Source organism: Corythoichthys intestinalis, chromosome 6 (genome assembly GCF_030265065.1).
Source record: "Corythoichthys intestinalis isolate RoL2023-P3 chromosome 6, ASM3026506v1, whole genome shotgun sequence".
Lineage (NCBI taxonomy): Eukaryota > Metazoa > Chordata > Actinopteri > Syngnathiformes > Syngnathidae > Corythoichthys > Corythoichthys intestinalis.
In genome coordinates this window covers 30,655,508-30,660,363 of record NC_080400.1, presented here as the reverse complement: position 1 = coordinate 30,660,363, position 4,856 = coordinate 30,655,508, and positions in this window count along the sequence as shown.

Sequence of the window (4,856 nt, the reverse complement as noted above, 5' to 3'; positions counted from 1 at the left end):
TCGCCATCCGTGTTGTTGTGGAGACGACTTCCGACGCACATGAGTGACATTGCTTGTTAAGAACACATCACACAAATAATCGAATCTGATTGGACGGATGATTTCATTCGCCTCGAGAGGCCATTAAGGAGCTGGGTCCCAGACTATTCTCAAAGTGTTTGAAAAATACAGGGAGAACAGTCCGGCCGTGCCAGGCAAGATGACCACAGGGGTCTAGATGCTTCATGGGGATCCAACAAAACAAGCATGTATTTTGGTCCAAAGCCATTAAGTGTTTTGTAAACGAGCAGTAGTATTTTATAGTCTATCCTTTGACTCACCGGAAGCCTGTGTAACGATTTACAAACCGGTGTAATGTGGTCCGGTTTCCTTGTATTTGTGAGGACTCTGGAAGCAGCATTCTGTACTAGTTGCAGCTTCCTAACTGATTTTTTATTGAGACCTAGAACTACGTATACCCTTGCAACGGTACAATTTACTGAAAATGAATGCATGCATGAGTTTTTCCATGTCTTGTTTAATATTTATTTAGAAGCCCCTTAATTCTGGCTATATTTTTTTAGGTGGTAATAAGCAGATTTAGTGACTAACTTTAGATGGCTATCAAATTTTAGGTCCAAGTCAATGATTACACCAAGATTTCTAAACCAGATTTGTAGCTGTAAGTGACATTGTGCCAAGGTGTGCGTTTAATTTTTGACCTTTCCTTTTTTGGCCCAAAAATGATCACTTCTGTCTTCCCCATATTTTGCTTGAGAGAATTCTGGCACATCCATTCAATGTTTTCATGAATGCTTTTAATCAGGGAGACTAAGGCACAATAATCATGTGGGGACACAGAAATGTAGAGTTGCGTGTTATCTGCATAGGTGTAATAGGATATGTCAAACTGTCCCATGACCTGAGCTAGGGGAAGCATATAAATGTTAAATAAAAGTGGTCCAAGAATGGACCCTTGAGGAACCCCACATGTGAATTTCGTCCGTTCTGACTGATGGTTTCCGATTGACACAAAGAAATCCGTATCATGTAAATAAGATGTGAACCACTGAAGAACAGTGTCAGTGATCCCTACCCACTCTTCCAATCTGCTGAGTAGTATGTTGTGATCAACAATGTGGAATGCAGCACTGAGATCCAACAGTAGAAACAAATTATTTTTTTAAGGATATAAGATGTTAATCTTTCTCTTTGTACATTCTGTGTTCATGTAGCCATAGAACACAATATTGTGGCACTTGAAAAATCAGTCAAAATCATTGCAAATGGCTGGGAGTGAATCGGTTAACTTATGGGCTGCTGTTGCTGGAGCTTGACGTCAAACCCATTTTGAATGGGAGAGGCTGGTGGCAAATGATTGCTTCGACACAGTAACTTCTCCAAGCTTAAATGATTGAATGTCCATCATTGTCAGTTGCAGGAGAGGAATACTTTTTTTTTTTTTTTTTTAATATAATAATTTTGTAATTTTTATGGGGGCATAACAAGAGTGCATTTCTGATTTTATAGTTTTATTTGATCAATTTTGTTATTATATAGTTTATACACTTTCTTTTGTCATTAAAAAATGTAAAAATAATATTATTATTATGAATAAGATCAGGCGTCAACATATATATGTGGACATCACCTTTTGAGTTATGTGATGTAACGTGACGTCTATGTATGTGAACGGCAGTTCTTTATGGGGTTATTGTTTTTTATTTTTAATTTAATTAAGAGAAAAGCATGACTTCACTGTAGTTATATATTTATATATATATATATATTTTGGGGGGGGGGGCGGGGGCGGGGGGTAACAGGTCATGTGTTTGTGGCAAATTTAAATGTTACAAAATCGGGCCAAAACATTTTACTTTGGTTTTATTGGACCAAAACATATTTTCCTTACATCTGTTTGTCTATATGTACTCTGCTATTGGCTTGTTTCATAACAAGTTCTCCCCTTGTTTTCTATTATCTATTTGATTAAGAGAAGGGTTCACTTTAACTGTTGATTGTATGCAAATAGAACTCATCAGATGGTGATTTGTGATTAGCATTCTGGAGCCTATATGCATGAACCTATAGGGTGAGTTACTCCCGCTGGCCTTCCCACACATATAGTCTGAATATACCCTTGTGCCCTGCAGTTGTGTGACGCTATGTATTTCAGGCTCTTGTTCCTCTCAGGGTTTTTACGGCTTGTATGCTGCAGCTTGTTGACCTTGCGCTCACCCCGGTGCCACCCAGCCGGTGCATGATTTAGGCGTGCAAGGGCCCTGCCAAAACCCCATAGCGCCACATCTGCAATCCATAAACGCCAGCCACTATGTGCTCTCCCACATTCTCTCACAATTTTTTTAATTTGCAAATTTTTACACCCCCCTCTTCTTGTTTTCGTGCATTCCTCCGACTCCTTCCCCCACAAATTCTTTGTTTAAAATATTATTTATTATTATTAAGCTGGCCGCACTCTTATCTCGCCTGCCCCCTTCTCTTCTTCCGCCCTCTTCATTCACATCCAGTGGAAAAACTTCTCACCCGTTATATCTTCGGCCGGACGCCTTCCAAGTGTGGTGGCAGTGAAGTAGGAACCGCAAGACATTTTTGGGCCAACGAAGCACTAAGTCACCAGTGCTCATGTCTCCTGACTGCAGACATGTGCCAAACACTCAAGTCATGGGTTGGAGTCAGCGCTATATACCACGTTGCAGTTGGTCTTCAGAAAGCTCAAAGGGAGAAGCTGGAGGATAGTAGCAACTGTGCAGCGGAAACTCCAAAAGTGTTGCAATTTGGAGTTAAATGTTTGCCTCCCACTGATCTAAAATGTTAACTGCACAAGAAATTAGCTTGTTTTAAGGATACTACAAGCAAATGGCCTCAGTAATGGGAATGAAGAAAAGTGAATTGGAAATCGAACATTTTGTAGAATAATAGACATTAGCTGCTAAGTACAATGTGACCAATTTATATTGAGAGGCTGGTAGTTGCACTTAATTCCAGTATGTTTAGTAAGTAACATTCCGTTGTATTCAACTTTTAAGGTCGTTATCATTTATTGTTCAAGAGCAATTTGAATAATTTGACTTTGTGCGATCCATTTTCAAGGAATCAATCTTACCTAAAACATTGCCTGTACATTTGAGTTTTTATGATGTAGACAGTTTGAGCCTGGAACAAATTAATTCACTTTACTTAATTTCCTTTGGGAAAACAACATGGAAGTCAACTTTGTTGGCCTTTGGCACGTCCTCTGCATTTATTACTGCATTTTGGGGATATTGAATTGCGCTTTCCCTCACTGTGACCTTGAAAATGAGTGTGCACTACACACGCGCATCGTGGTTATCACCTAATTCCAACAAAAAGCAGAATATAAAGTGAGTGTTGGCACAACGCATGCCCCGACGCCAAAAAGCACGATACATCGCCCAAGTGTATCATCTTTCTTTTTCTAATAAAATAGCACAATGTGAACTTTTGCTCTATTACGGATCACGTTGCCTCCATCTCAACGTCTTCACCCTGTGCTTGCTCATGCAGACTTCTTGGCATGCCCGCCGGGATGAATCATGTTTCTGCAAGCACGCAAAAAAGGGGGCTGCGATTTGCGATAAATACTGAGATTCATAAATCAACCATTTTCCCCATTGCAAAAAAAAAAAAAAAAGGGGGGGGGGGGGGGGACTGCAGAGCATTTTTTGGCCTTCCGACTTGACAGCAATGAGGTTGTGTGAACTGTGCGGTGAAGGGCTCAATCGGGTCAAACCTGGGGCAGCCCACACTCCAAACCACATTTTGGGGGGGGCATACCACTTTAATTTTTAAAAGAAGTCGGGGACTGCACAGCACAAAGGATGCGTGCAAAAAAAAGTATTGTTTGCATAGGTCTAATGGAGGTGCCAGGTTTCTTTGCAAGGCTGTGATAGGTTATAAGAAAAATGGAAGACTTTTTCCACCTCTCACATACTTAGGCTATTGTTTCATACTGTATCCAATTTCTTTCAGGACAAGTGATGAATTACATATTACAAAACCATCGAGGTGCATTTGCGGACGGCTGTTTACAAAAGACAAAAACAAAAATCTTACGTTATCTATTATCTGTTTCCATTCCAACTCCCAATACCAGCAGTAAAAAACACTCGGTTTATGGAAAAGTGGTAATTTTACATTAAAGTCCAATAACAAATTAAGAAAAATAATACAATATTAGGACAGTCAATATTTTATTATAATTGTTATGAAGTATTTTTACAAAAATAAGTTTACTACTGAAAAATGGTAATTTGAGGAGGCACCACAATAAAATATTTAGATGAAAGTGGTCATTTTAAAAAGGGGAGAAAAGGTAACAGAAAAGGTAATTGAAATTTTAGGAGTATTATCTGAAGGCCATCAAACGTTTTGTCAAAAATTTTAACGATTGATATTAAAGATTTGATCTTTCTGCTCTACAGGATACCACACAGTTAAAACCGCAGTGATATCTTATTACTAGTTGTATTTACTGTATGTCATGCTATACATGTATTGTGTGCATTATTGTTACAATACAAAGTCAACTTAAATAAATAAACCTATAACATATCTATTTACACTAAGAATTTGCCTGGTAAAAGGTGAACCATAATTTACATATCTATTTGAACAACAGGATTTTTTTAAATAGGCAAAAGTATCATGGAAAATTTATATATTGCTGCCCTCTAGCGGCTGATACCGCTACGACAATCCAAAGGTTACAGTGCCAAATCATGAGATTTTAAAGGAGTCTCGTCTTGAATTGTATTCTTTGGCAGAAAGTATTTGTGTGAAAAATACACATAGACCTCAAATAGAAATTCACCAAGTGAAAAATCAAAGTGGAGAGT